The 16,361-nt window shown below is 32.2% G+C and overlaps 1 pseudogene; it reads right to left on the reverse strand.

The window, feature by feature from the left end:
* Positions 1-674: 674 nt before the first annotated feature.
* LOC149543092 (uncharacterized) overlaps positions 675-16,361 on the reverse strand; it is an 85,726-nt pseudogene continuing 70,039 nt past the window's right edge.

The raw sequence follows: 16,361 nt of genomic DNA on the forward strand, positions 1-16,361 counted from the left end.
GTAATCACTAGTGTTACTACATTGTTAATTTCACATCCATTTTCAATTTTTTTTAAATATTATAGAAGTGGTTTCTTTCTTTCAGTCACCATCTTGTAACTTCTTAGTGCTAACTATATTGGCTTAGCAAAAGACATGAGTACATCATAGTTTGCAAACATTTTTATTTCTAATGCACGAGAAGTTCAAATTCAAGGAAGCACCCTGAAATTGGCAATGCATAACTTGTTGAGTAAATGAGAATCTAGCTAGTAAGTTTTTTCAGTTGATAATCCAATTATTTTGATAATTAAAATGGTCTTTGCATGATACATTGTAGCAAGCATTCCCCAAGTTGAATTTACAATAAGTGGAAAAAGATCATTAGAAAAATATTTTTTTAGAACCCATATCAATCAAATAAATGGACCAGATCCCCAAAACATCCATTAGCATTTATGCCCAACACCACCCCATGCTCATATGTGACCATTTTTAAGGTAATATATCACAACTTTTGAATCACATCTTGATCAGTACTACCATACTTTACTGATCAACCTCAATAATGTCCAACCAAATCTAATTTAGAGGAGAGCTTATTTTATTCACATCAACCTTCTAGACTTTATGGATGCCAATATAGTGAAAGCTATATTAATTTCTTAGCAAACTAGAAATACAAAGGATTTATCTCATAGATCACCATTTAGGATATTCTCAAAAGATGGTTTCAACAATGATTGATGTTATTGTTACCTAAGATCTGCTACTACAGATAGAGCCTTGTCACTTGTATCTTTCCTTGCCTTCTCCATAGCCTTCATATCTATTTTTTCTACCTCAGAGGAAGTAATAAAATCCTCATATTCTATCTCTTCCTTATGATGGCCATTTAGTTGGGAATTATGTGATGATAAGCTAGGATCCACATATGGATTTTTAGATGAGTGAACCTCTTCTATTTTATTCATTGGGGACTTCTCTTTGAGAATTTTGAAAAATGAAACAACAATAGAAATTTAGCCTTGCAACCCATTTAGATTATCCTAGACCTTCTATGCCTTCTTCTTGTATGCATGTGAATCCTCTTCAACCTTCCTCAAAAGTGACTTAACATATGCTAACTCATTCTTCTTATGCCAAAGTTGAAGATGTGCAGATTCGATCATGCTACCCTTTACATTTGAAGTTCTTCCACCTTGACTTGCATTATTTCTATCTAAATGACACAAATTTTTAAAGACTTCAGAAGCTCCTCCTTTTCTACCATATTTTTTTGCAACACCTCAATCTGGCTTTACAGTTGAAGTAGCTCTATGTTTTTTTCACTAGTTAGGAGATCATACTTGTTTGCATTACTTAAATTTTTTCTATCTAGTGTAGATGACCTTGTTGAGTGTGGTTGCACTTCATCAAAAAAGTAATTTATATAGAATGGATTTAAAAAAAGATAAACTAGTCATATTGCATCCCATTTTTTTGAAACATAGAGAAGGAATTTGAAAAATCAAATTCTGGGTTTTTCCCAAAGCAGTTTTGTTCAGGTCTCTTGCTGGCAAAATCCTTAATTTTGTTTAGGCCATAATTTTCTAAAAATGACTTTTTCTAGTTTGTTAAATGAAAAACTGAGCACATGTATTTTATAACAAATGAAAGGTTTAGCACACATAGTTCAATTGTCAACACAAAATGGTTGTGTTGAAGTTTGATTCTATTAGTATTTGATTCTTTCTAACTTCTATAGTAGTTAGGTGCCCTGGTACTCTCTTATAGACATGTGAGTATGTTCTATTCATTATTCTTACCAATAATTGCATATATAAAGCTCCTAAGTACACTTTCCTATACCTTGATGAACTTTCTTAAGATTTTCTTTTGTATACCTTTTATTGCCATGGCATCCCATACATAAGATTTCACTGCTATTGTTTGAAGAAAACTCATAAAAAATATCTTTGTAGTCATGCACATTATCTTCTATTGGTATCATGTAGACCTTCCTTACTATGTAACCACTACATTATAGAGATCAACCATGATGCTTTGACTTGGAGATCTAGATATCTTTTTACATTGTTTTGTTCTCAACCTTTTTGCAATTTTTACAAGCTACACCCTTTTAGAATAGATCATCCAAGTTCTATGCATTATTCATAACAAGATTAACTACTAACATATGTTGTAGAAAAATGAAACATAAACAACCACCATAAATAGGTGAATTAAATGACATCCTTGACTAAGTGAATTTAAAATCAATTTTTTTAAAAAAAAATTATTTTGTCAATGTAAAATAAGATAGAATAAAAATTGTTTTATTTCATATTGTAAATTAATCTTAAAAGATATATTAGAAATATTTCTATTTTATTTTAAAAAATAGCTTATTTAATTTATTTTATCTTAAAAAATAAGTGAAGTTTAATAGAATTGTTTCTATTTTATATCGTGATATTGATATTCAAAATCTTGTAAATTAGGAAAGAAAATTAATGATAGAAAAAATTCTCCAAAATAATTATGAAGATTTATTTGTAAAATTAAGATTTGATCTATAAATTAGTTATGAAAAAATAAAAGAATATTTTTAGTATTAGAATGTAATATTGTTTTATTGAGTATAAAATGAAACTTTCTATGTATTTCTATATTGTAATATATTAATGGAAGTTTCCATATTATTTGAGACAAGTCATTAAAAAAAATCATTTTCATAATAAGATGTTACTTTTTTCTATAGATATAAGAGAAAAGATTCCTTATTTTGTAAAATAAAATAAAATAATGCTAATAAAATTATTTTAGTAACATAACGATACTTTTACTATTATTATCATTTATTCTTATTACTTTGTCAAATCTTAAATATCTAAATATCCAAACTAATGATTAAAAAAAAAATTTAAATAAAAGTTAGTACTTAGATTTTTAGCAGTGAATATATGCTATACTTGTTCTTATTGGATTGCCAAATCTCAAGGGAGTGTGAAAGGGTTGATATGATATTACTCATTTTACTTTGACTACTCTCTCAAAATAGAAAACACTCAAATGATATGTGTAAGGTCTATAAGGGTAAATGAAGTCAAACAAAACATATTAAATATGAACAATACAAAGCATAGGCATTGCCTACTAGACTTTATTAGTCCATTATTGCCTTTTGTTATAGGTTTTTTTAAGCAATTTATTATAAACATATTATGTAGTTATTTGTTACATTTATGACTTGGCACCACTTTCCCTATTACTAGGAATAACTTAATTGTAGATCATTGATAAAAAATTACTTTTCATGTGCCTTATTTTTATCAAATTCCCATTTTTTATATGTTTTTTATCGACTAATGTTCAATAAATATCAACATCAAGTGTAATGAACACTTTTAGCACCCACTTGACCATAAGGAAGAGGAAATATTTGATCCTTTGGCACCTCCATATGTTAAAAAAGTGAGTATTTCAATTGATTGTATTTCATAGTTTTTAATAAATGTAATTTTTAAATGGGGTTTGATGTTTTTATTTAATGCAAAGGTCTATTTTCTTGACATAAATTGCATAATCATTTGTATATTTTTCTGAGAAGTTAGCACAAGAAGCAATACTTGTGTGTGGCCAAAGTGCTCCAAATTATATTTTATAAGAGTCTACCACTACAATAATTTAAAGAAGTGCAATTGACATGAAATATAATTTTAAAATGCTTGAACTGAAGAATTTAAAATTGTTGAATTGTTATTAATAAAGATTTAGATTATTATTTTTCATAATAACTAAAATTTGTGTTCTTTCAGAAGAGTATATCATGTTATAGTGACCATGATCAAGGTAGATCTAATGTTGGGAAGATAACTTTGTCAATTTTTTGCATTATTCTTAAAAGGCTACTAGCTCAATGGAAGAGCACCTGCTTTATAAGTAGGAGGATGGTGGTTCAATTCCATCATGCCCTAATATGACTAAATTAATGATTAAATAAACTACAAAATAAACTACCAAATATATTACCATATATTCTACCCAAAAAACTACCAAATATACTACCAAATCAACTACCATATCTACTACCCCAAAAACTACCAAATATACTACCAAATAAACTATCAACATTTCCAAATAAATTACCAAGTAACAACAATAAACAACTAAATCAATGACCTCATGAATGATTAAAATAGTTTAGTCATAAATTTGGTTGGGAGATAAATGCCCAGCGATAAACTACCATTGGTCACATGATCAAAATTAGTCACATATCTACAATTTTTAGTAGTTTATTTAGTAATATATATATTTTTTGTACTTGTGTGCTTATCCTTCTAATTCACTTCCTCTTGGCATCTTATATTTTCTAATTCACTTACACACATTCAATTCTCAACTTGACCTTTCATTAATACTTTACACATTGTCAAGTCAGATTGAATACAGCTTAGAATAATTAATATTCATCTCCTCAATCAGCTAGAACCAACAAAAAAATCTATAGAACTCAATATGCCAAAATAAAAAATCTTTTGTTAGCTAACCCTACTCAATAGACACAAACTCAAAAATAATTTTCCTGTGTTAACCAAGTGAACTCAGCTAACAACGCATCTTCACAAAGTTCCTTTGGTAACCAAATGAACTTGGCTAAGACTGGTTCCATCCAACTTTTCCTTTAATAACTAAGTGAGCTTGGTTAACACTCAATGTTCTACAAACTTCTCTTTTGTCTCTCAAGTGAACTCGGTTGATACTATCTTCTAAACTTGACAAACTCTAGAATGCTCGACAGACATAGGAAACTATCTTCATTACCCGAGTGACCTTGATATTCACTAACTAGAAAAGATATGACATTTTGTGTAACATCAAAGACAAAAGACAATTAACCAATTATATTCACCAATCTCCATCTTTAGCATTGATGGCAACACAACATGTCATAATACAATAATTTTTTTAGAGAAAAATAAATTAAGGAAAGTATCCTTAGTTTCATTTTGATTCTCATCCTTGAGAACTCCCTCTATTAGTGTGAACTCCCTTTACCTTTGGTTTTTCCCTCTATCTTCAACATCTTTTGATAGCAAACTCTACCTCTTTCATATCAGACCAATTTCTTTCTCTTTCTAACATCTCTGCAAATAATTATCCTTTATAAAATTTATGTGAAATATATACTCTCCCTCTTTATAAAATTTCTGTGAGATATGACAACAAACTCTCCCTCTTTGACATCTCATACCAAAGACAATATTCAGTGAATATCAATGTACTTGATGTATTGATTCATATGCATTCTGCCCTTTTCAATACTACATCAACTAACTGATCTTCAACATGTTTTGGTTGATGCATCACTAAACTTCATTTAGTTTGCTTCAGATAGGGGAATGACCCCTAATTTACCTCTTAGATACAAAAATTCACCCTTAGGTAATGGTTTAGTGAATATTTCTACAATTTGTTCTTTAGTATTCATATATTGCAATATTGCCTCTTTATCTTGCACCAATTCTCTCAGAAAATGATATTTTATAGTGATGTTCTTGGTCTTGGTATGCATCATACGATTCTTTGATATATTAATAACACCAATATTATCACAAAAGATAACCACTGGTCCTTGATCTCTACCTTCATACCTACCAAAATTTGCTTGAACCACATAACATTGGAGTAATTAACTACTATTGCCACATACTCTACTTCTACTACAGGCTAAGAAATATAATTTTTCTTCTTACTTGTCCAAGAGACTAGTCTTTTACCAAGAAAGAATGCTCTACCACTGGTGCTCTTCCTATCATCAACACTTCTTTCCTAATTGACATCTTTAAAGGCCTTCAAATCTAGTTTTCCTCCCTTTTTGTACCATAATCCATAATCTTTAGTACTCTTTAGATATCTCATGATCCTCTTGATTGCCATCATGTGATTTTATTTTGGGTTTTCTGAGAATATTACCACCATACCAGCTGCTAATGCAATATTAGGCCTTGTATGCACTACACATTGTGGTTTTCCAATCATTGATCTTTATGTGGTCTGATCTACTTCCTTGTAATCATCATTATTGAAAAGCATATGTCCAATAGACATAGGTTTTCCAAATGGTCTCAAATCTTCCATTCCAAATTTCTTTAGTATCTCCTTGATATATTTGGATTGAGTAATGTAGATACCACCCTTCTTCTACTGAATCTATAATCCAACATAGAATTTTATCTCTCCAAACATGGATATCTCAAATTCTTTACTCATCTCTTCTAAAAAAATATTTGCATAAATCATCATTTCTAGTAAACAATGTGTCATCCACAAATATTTCTGCCAATACAATTTTCTTGTTTGGTCCTTCTTTGATATACAAGCTACTATTATCATTTGTTCTTTAAAAATCAATCTTTATCAAGTAGTTATGAAGTCTTTCATACCAAGCTCTGGGAGCTTTCTTGAGTCCATACAATTCCTTATGTAGTTTACAAACCATATCCTTTTTTCTAGAATCTAAAAAACCTTTTGGTTGTTCTATGTAAACTTCCTCTTCAAGAATTCCATTCAAGAAAGCAGATTTCACATCCATTTGATAAATTTTAGAACCCTTATGTGCAGCATAAGAAAGTAAAGTTATAACACATTCTAATCTTTCAACAGGAGAAATTTTTTCACCATAATCAATACCTTCTTCTCAAGAATAGCCTTTGCATACTAACCTTTCTTTGTTTCTAGAAACCTCTCCATCTTCATTCAACTTATTTCTAAAAACTCACTTTGTTCTAATTATAGTTTTATCCTTGGGTCTAGGAGCAAGAGTCTAGGTCTTATTCCTCTCTATCTATCTATCTCTTCATTCATGGCTTTAATCTAACTTTCATTATCCAAAGCATCTTTAACTAATATAGGTTCAAACTTAGTAAGAAAACACATACCTTTCAATTTGTTTCTTGTCATTGTTCCATCTGACTTGTCTCCAATGATTTGATTAGGTGCATGGTGTCTTTTGAAATATTTTTCTAACATAGGTAAATTGGATTTAGAAATTTTTCCATTAGCCTCATTATGATCTTTTGTATTAAGCTCAAGTCTCACAGTTTGTGACTCGAGTCCATTAGACTCAGTTTGCTCTGGCAACAACTCAGTAGCTTTTGACTATGACTCAGTTTGCACTAGTTGCAACTTGGTAGCCTTTGGATAATTGGGGGACTCAAGAGGTGAAGTCTTTTTGGAATTAAAATAGGAAAGGTAAACTTCTAAGAGGGGTGGGGTGAATAAGTAGTTTAACCTTGAACCCATAAAAACTTTCACCACACATCCATCTCATACATTCAATGTGTAAACTGAAATAACATATAAAGCATATACATTTAAATCATGTAAACACATAAGAAATAATACACATATGAAACCACATATTATTACCCAAAAACCCTCCAATGAGAAGGTAAAATTGGGGTGGGAATGACACCCACAAATCTTCACTACTATAGTAATAAAGTGTATCTAATGAAGGTTACAATGTTTTGACCATGAAACATGATCTACCCTATGAAAAGTTTGCCCTGTTAAAAGCTTATAAAGACTATTAGGTCTTACATTGTTAGAGGATTTCAACACCCTATTAGAAGTGTGCCTTGCTAAAGGACTTTAACTTACAACTAAGTAAGCACCTTGTTAGAGGATTTCATATAATTTGTTAGGACTACTCTATTAAGAGATTTTGATTGAAATCACCTATGAGAATGTCTCAGCTTTGATCATGCACTTAGCACTTGCTTGCTTGATAATAGATCACCTCTAAACTGATGTCTTCTTGATCCTTCTTGATCAGATGTCTCTTTTATGTATCCTTTTCCTTTCCTCTATTTTGCTCTAATTGATTTTGCAATGTTGTTTCACTTCATAACTTCTAAACCACCATGAATTCTCTATTTGTGCATGCAAAATTCTCTCTGTACTTCCTTAATTCCTTACACATTCACTCATAGAGAATTCAAAGTTTGTCCTCCTTAAGAAGACTTTGGTGACTTAGGGTTAGGTATAAATCTATGGCTGAGATTCATCCATTTTTCTGTTTAATCCTTCCCATTTTCTAAATGGTTACATGTAATTGCACAGGGAATCTAACTAGAGATTCATCCTTATCTTCAAAATATCAAAATTTAATCTTAACTTAGGTCAAAAATGGTTTACATAGTTGTTTGTGCCTTTACAAACAAATATGTCAAAACTATCTTACTCAACTTCTGAAGTCTCTAATGCTTGGCATACATTAATCTCTCTGCTATGACTCGACACCCATATTTCTTGGCCTCCACTATTTACTCAGCTCCTATGTCACTTAACATATGTTATCTACTTAACACTTGAGTGACTCAACACATGAGTGGCTCAACACTCACTATGACTTGGCATAGTCTAATATATACATGTTCTCATCATGTACTACTAGTTCAACATGAACTAAGTAAATAACTTAAGTATGGTAACACTCACTTGTCAAAACCAATCTAAGATCAACAATCTCCCCCTTTGACATGAGTTTCAAAAAAACTTGAACATACATTAATATCCATGATTAATACAAAACTTCAAAATGTAAAATTTTTGTAATCACTTAGATACCTCAAAATTTGATAACTCCTCATGAGTTGATATGTCTATTATGTATTCAAAATTTTGTACTTCTCATAAGTAAATGTGTTTCAACTGATACACTTTGACTTCATGCATTATTTTGCTAATACTCTTTCATATGATACTTCTGATATGTTTTGATGCTTGCTCTCCCTTAGCTAATTTAGGCTTTTCTCTATTCCTTTTATTTCTTACTCTCCTTGCATCTCCCCAAAATTCTTATTCTTTATTACTCCCAAAAGTAGTATCTCCCCCATTCTCTTATTTCATTCTCCCCCTTTGCTCTATTTCTCCCCCTTTTTGACACTTATGTCAATGATATATACACTTATTATATGTTTTTCTAGAAAATATTTATGGACATCCAATATCATCCTAAGAGCTACATCCCAATTCTCAAATGCTACATCCAATGACTTGATTTGGATTGATAGCTTGGTAGAAAGGTGGACTAGACCATCTAAGGTAGAAAGATTTGGGTATTTCTTTTTTAAGGTTTTGGTATAGCTTAGCTCCTTGTGCAAAATTTCTATATGGGGGGTGAGAGTTTCCTAGATGCTAGTCATTTTGGCCCTTATGTTGGCCTCATCTACTATCAATACAACTAATTGATTTTGTGTTCAAAGAAGTGTCAAAAAATTCTTCTCACTCTGAGCTGGATTCATTGGTATCTTTGCACCTAATGTAGTAATTTGGCTCTCCAGACTTAGAATGTGACTTCTGGTCTCTTGGGTGAAGAGTGAGGGATTGCACAATTTAGTGTACAATGAGAATATGTTCTCAAGTACCTTCTTCACATTCTAAGCCTTAGTTGCCAATGCAATTTGTGTTAGTGCTATATCACCTAATATTTTCTCATTCAATTTGTTTTGGAACTTCTTTTCTAACCATTCTAACAATTTTGCCTTAGTATCTAGGTCTTCATTATTGACCTTCTCCATTATATCTATCAGTTGTTCTATTAGTGGCTTGGTCTCATCTAGAGTTGGAAAACTAAATGCATCTAAAAGGATGTGTTTAATATCTTGTAGTTCCTTCTTTTTCATGTGCTCCCTTCTAAGCATTTATTGATGCTTTTTCCTTGCTAGGGCCTATTGCAATATGCCCATTTTTTCTATAGTCATGGTATCATAATCATACTTGGGAAAAATGATTTCTTCATCAAGGCTCACATCTCCATATTGGATCACTTCTTCTACCTTTGATGAACTTAGGCTTGGCACTGAGATCTATAGTGGTGTAGTATTTGTGCTTAGTTTCTAAAGAGTATGACTTGATGGAGTGCCAGATACTGGTAAGGTTAACAAGGCTTGGATGATAGTTTGATCCTTTAGTTGTGGTGTCATCTCACTCTCTTTAGGCTTGCCCTATTCTACCATAATGACTTTACTTGCACCTTGTCCTTGTGCTATAGGTGTAGATAAGTCTATCTAACTTGTGTTCCCACTATGCTCTTCTCTATTGTATCAATCTTGGAAATTGTATCAACCTTGTTAGATGTATCTTTTGGCATTTGGACCAAAGGTTCTACATTAGGGACTTGAGGGATGATCAAAGGTGGTTCTTGTAGATTCACCTTTTCCTTTGCAACATCAGTCATTGAATTTTGTAGCTCATCCATACTAACCAAAATAGGATTATCACAAAGTTTGGCACATATTGTAGACTGATCTAATATCTTCTTCAAATTATCTTTAGTAAGGTGATTTATTTTTTGAGCTAATAGATTAGAAGCATCCTTGACAATTACTATTTTAGTATTCTCACTTGTGACATGTGGAGGACTGACACTTGGTAATTATGTGTCTTGCACACTCTATTCTTCTAGCTACTCTAGCTCAGATGTTGCCTTGTCATCTACTTCCATTTCTATTCCTCCTCCAACAATGTCATCTTTGTCATCATCTTCTTCATTATCTTTCACTTCAATGGTTTCTTTTTTTCCTTCCTTAACTATAGTCAACCCATAAGTGAGCTTCCACATCCATGTGGACTTGTTAACAACATCTTCAATATTTTTTTGCAAGATACTAAAGGCTTTGTTTTTAGGTGTGAACCTAATTACATATTTCTTTACTACCTTAGCAATCTGTGCCTTATTTAGTTTAGGCATCACTTAGGCTAGAGATGTTTCTCTAATTTGTTTCTCCAAGTCTAGACAATAGTTCCATTTCTACTCAACTCTATCATATAGACTCTTTGGAATTGAGTTGGAAATCTCTAGTGGAGCTATGTTGAATTTTTCCACCATGACATATATGGCCTCCTCTACTTGATTTTTCTCTACCTTACCCAAATTATCAAAACCAACATGACTAAATCCTAACATGTCTACACTATTCTTAACATTTTCTCATAAATTTTCAAGATCTAACAAAGGATTATGACTCACCACCTTAAGTTGGCTATTGTCATTTGAATCAATTTTCTCTTCATCTGACTCGGCTTGTGCCACATTCTTTCTTCTTGGTCTCTTATACTCTTGACCTCCTTGTTCTATTTATTTTTTCTTTTCCTTGGTCTTTTGGGCTGTTACACATGCACTAGCTCTAGTAGTAGGTGTATAGGCTTGGGATGACTCAACTTAGCTACCTTCTTAGCTTTAGTTACTGGTTGAGCCTTAGCCTTCCTCTTCTTTGGCTCGACAAGAGTAGGTGCTTCCTTTGTTTCTTCTCCCTTGTCACCTTTAGTTTCCTACTCTTCTTGGTCTTCTCCCATACCCTAAGTTAATGCAAATGGTGCTTGTGCTTGGGTTTCTTATTCCTCTTCATCCTCTTCTTCTTCTTCTTCTTCCTCCTCAACACCCTCTCCAAACTTAGCTTTCAGTTTCTTCACTATCTTCTCCTTTTTCTTCATGGAAGAGGTAGTTTTCAATTCCATGGTAATTTTGGACTTTACCATCTCATAATTTCCAAATACCTTTGTAGTTTTATCTACCTCTTCTGCCAATAAAGCTATTATAGTTGTAGAGGTCTCATCCACATTTATTTCATAACTTAAGGGTCTCAACCATCTCACCCTTGGTGTAGTAGCTTGTACAAATGTATAATCAACATCCACAAGAAAACATAAGTCATCATAGTGTTTCTCAACTAAGGATAATGGTATTCTCAATATTTCCTTCATTGACTTCTTGAAGTCTTCAAAATAACTTGTCATCAAAGATTCAAAATTCTCTCCTAATTTCTCAATGTACTCTCCAATCTATACTACTACTAATCTGTTGGTTTTCCATCTCATAGTGCCAAATGAGGGGAATTTTTTTTGCACATAAAGAATATATAAATCAATATGGAACCAAATTTACATTGTGCACTCTTTGTCTTTCTGATTGCTCCAAGGTTCTCCATTAATTGTTGTAATTATAGCTCTACTAGATCATAAGTGTCATCTTTCTTGACAATTTTGTATCCCACATCCACAACTATATAGGGCACAATATTCAATCTACTAGATTGGTAAAACTTGTGTGAATTCACCCTTACAACAAAGTCAATTAATGGATTAGTGATTGTATCAATTGTCATGCCTCTCTTGTTCCAGACAGCTCCAACATTTTTCTCAATCACTTCCTTCGAATCACTTCTTAGTATCTTAGGCTGATCTAGGGTTGGGTAACTAATAACCCTATGAATTATTATCTTAGTAATTTTGATAGGTCCATTTTCCAGCCATAGTGAACCATCATGAATTTGGCTAAGCATTATTTTAATTCTTTTTGTCTTGAACACATTTGGAAAATCTACAGCTTGTGTCAATCCCTTCCTGTTCGTGATTTTGAACTCTTCCTTCAAAACACCATTATCACATAGTTTTTTGTATGCTTATCTCATCTCCATATCACCAACGCTTCCTATTTTATAGTTATAGAATTTTCTTACATCTTGTACCATTATCACATTTCGTGGAATCATCAATAATGCACCAGAAGGGTCTTTCTTATATGCAATATCAAGAATGGCTTTGAAAATGGGTTGCTTGACCTCATTGCTCTCTAACTAAACATTGAAAAATTCATTTCCCTCTTTATTATTTGAACTAGAAACCATAATGTGAAACTAGGGTTTAAAAAATTTAAACTATGTAGCTCAGCTCTTGATGAATACCTTATGAAATCTAATGAACTGGTGAAGAATCCTTGCTAGAATCTTCTACAACTACTTTGAATAGATTTCTAGATGACCTTCTACTTTGCTAGCTCTTTCTTAAATTTTAAATGAGATGAAATTGATCAAATAACCTTTGAAAATCCTACAATAAATGCTGAGTGTTTACACAACTATAAGCTCAACATCAACCAATTTTAGGCTCACTCAACATCCATTGATATTTCAATTACTCAACAACCACTACGGGCTTGACATCAACTAGCTAGTTTGTTAGCTTAACATCTTCTAGCATATCACTCTTCACACATAGGAAATATTTCATGCTTGGAAACAACATGAAAAACTTAAAGATTTATCTTGGATTTCTAATAACATCTTGCATCTTTATTCATGCTAATGTAATCTTTTCAGTGCTAAGTCATTTTGGAATTGATGTATGAGGTAACCTTTAAGTATTAGTCCCACATACCTCTTGATTGCCTAGTTTGATGAGGTGTGAGCACCTAACCCATTGGGTGAAGTGATCCCTTCTCCATTTGATGTACTGAAATCATCCTTTCTCTTCCATGTCTTGTTCATTTCATCTCTAATGTGTTTAGCATCTACCTTGCCTTTGCCTTTATCAAATTCACAACTTGGTGCCTTTGATCTAGTTGGACAATATCGACAAACGTGATCGGTCTTCAAATAGTTGAAACATGTGGTTTGGCTCAACCACATTTGGTAGTTACCTTTGAAGTGTGTCCTAATAAAATTCTTAGGAACATATCCATATTCTTGACAATAATGATAGCTATATCTTGTTTTATTATCCCAGTTACAAGAGTTGCCATTGTTCCTTATTTTTTTTGCTTGTTTGATGACTACATGGGTTTGGATCTACACTCAAAAGCTCTATGTCCATACTTTTGATAGTTGTAGCAATATCTTTCAAATCTTTCTGTATTCATGGTCTTGGTTTTGCATTCATGTGCCTAATGACCTTGCTTGTTGCACTTATGGTAGTGAACCATGCTCTTAGGCTTGACATTCTGATTTATAGTCTTGCTTCTGCACACATTAGTAGTATGTCCTTTCTTACAACAATTATGACAAGTAGGTTTTGAGTTCTTACCTTTTTTATTCCTTTCTTCTACACTTTTGGATGACTCTCCTTCTTTAATGGTTGTTTACCCTAGTCCAAATGTATAATTATTGGATCTAGGGGATCTTAATAGTTGCTTAAAGTATTTGATGGCTTCATCCAACTTGTTGAAACTTTCAACAAATTCCTTTTCTCTCTTTAGGTCACTCTAGAATTATTCATTCTATAGTTTCAATGTAGTTATCTTGATGTCCTTGACATTAAATTCATATTTGGCATTCATCATTTGACTTAGAGTATCCAATTGCATGTTGGAAATCTTGGTTAGCGTTGTTGAATTTTCTTCAGTTTGTTGGCCAAAATTATTTTGTCCTCTTCGATCATGGATTTTTCTTCTACAAATTTCTTCTTTTGTTCAACCACTTCAAATTGCAATATAGCTTGTGATTCTTGCTCTAATTTGAGATTTTTGATCTTGGGATCTATTCCTTTCCTATTGTAATTCCAACAATTGGTATCAAATTCATTGGAGTCTCTATCTGCAAATAGCTTAGTAGTATCTATCTCTTTGTATTGTGTGTCATTCTTCATAATAGCAATTTCCTTCCTTCTCTTCAAAGATTTCTTTAGTTCTTCTCTTGCTTCATCTAGTTGTAGAATGAGTTATATTTAAATTCTTTGATTCTCAATAGTCTTTCCCAACTTGTAGACTTCCATTTCAAGATCTTTCCTCAAAGCTACAAAGCTTCTCTTTTAGAGAACAAAGCTCTGATACGAATTGTTGGAATTACAATAGGAAAGGTAAACTTTTGAGGGGGGAGGGGGGGTGTGGGGGGGTGAATTAGTAGTTTAACCTTGAACCCATAAAAACTTTCACCACACATCCATCTCATACATTCAATGAGTAGACTAAAATAAGATGTAAACACATAAGCAATCATACACATATGACACTAGATATGATTACTTAGAAAGTCTCCAATGAGAAGGTAAAACTAGGTTGGGGATGACACTCACAAATCTTCACTACTGTAGTAATAAAGTGTATCTAATGAAGGTTACAATGTTTTGACCATGAAACATGATCTACCCTATAAAAGGTCTACCCTATTAAAGGCTTACAAAGACCATTAGGTCTCACCTTGTTAGAGGATTTGAACACCCTATTAGAAGTGTGCCTTGCTAAAGGACTTTAAATTATAACTAAGAACCTTGTTAGAGGATTTCATATAGCCTATTTGGATTACGCTGTTAAGAGATTTTGATTGAAATCACATGTTAGAATGTCTCAACTTTGATCATGCAATTAACAATTGCTTGCTTGATAATATATCACCCCTAAACTAATGTCTTCTTGATCCTTCTTGATCAAATATCTCTTTGCTATATCCTTTTCATTTAATTTGTTACAATCTAATTGATTCTACAATGTTGTTTCACTTCATAACTTCTAAGCCACCATGAATGCTCTATTTGTACATGCAAACTTCTCTCTGTACTCCTTCAATTCCTTACACACTTGCTCAAAGATAATTTAGGGTTTTTCCTCCTTAAGAAGACTTTGGTGACTTAGGGTTAGGTATGAATATATGACTAAGATTCATCTATTTTGCTACTTAATCCTTTCCATTATCTGATTGGCTTCATGCAATTGCATAGGGAATCCAACTAGAGATTTTTCCTTATCTTCAAAATATCAAAATTTAATCTTAAGTCGGCTCAAAAATGATTTATATAGTTTTTTGTGCCTTTACAAACAAATATATCAAAATTGTCTTACTCAACACCTAAAGTCTCTGATGCTAGGCATACACTATTCTCTCTGCTATAACTTGACACATGTATTACTTGACATCTACTATTTACTCAGCTCCTATGTCACTCAACATATACTATCTACTCAACACTTGAGCAACTTGGCACATGAGTGGTCAACACTCACTATGACTTGGCATGGTCTAATATATACATGTGCTTGACATGTACTACTAGTTTGGCATGAAATAAGTAAATAACTTAAGTGTGTTAACACTCACTTGTCAAAACCAATCTAACATCAACAAATCTACTGACTTCCAATTGGATTTGGTAATGTATAAAGTTCATAGTAAAAAAATTACCTATAATCCTCAAGTTCTTTGCTGCTCTCTTCATCACTCTTTTTTGCAAAACTCATCAATTCTTACATGTGCACTTTCTATGATCTTATGAGTGGATGGATTCAAACATTTATATGTTTTACTTCTACAAGAGTATCCTAGGAATATCTCTTCATCACCTTTGACATCAAATTTACCTTTCCTAGATTCCTTCAAGATATAAAATCTACTACCAAATACTTTCACGTAACTTACTTATGTTTTTAGCCAAACCATAGTTCATAGGAGTTTGATTTGAGTCTTTCTTTGGCTATAATCTATTCAAGGTATGCACTATAGTATTGATTTCTTCCTTCTAATATTTGATTACAACACTCTTTTCTATCATCAATGTTCTTTCCCAATCCATGATAGATCTATTCCTTCTTGGTGTACCAAGGGTTGATATTTGTCTTTTAA

Source organism: Cupressus sempervirens, chromosome 8 (assembly GCF_028749045.1).
Source record: "Cupressus sempervirens isolate cs-2001-9-10 chromosome 8, ASM2874904v1, whole genome shotgun sequence".
NCBI classification, from domain to species: Eukaryota; Viridiplantae; Streptophyta; class Pinopsida; order Cupressales; family Cupressaceae; genus Cupressus; species Cupressus sempervirens.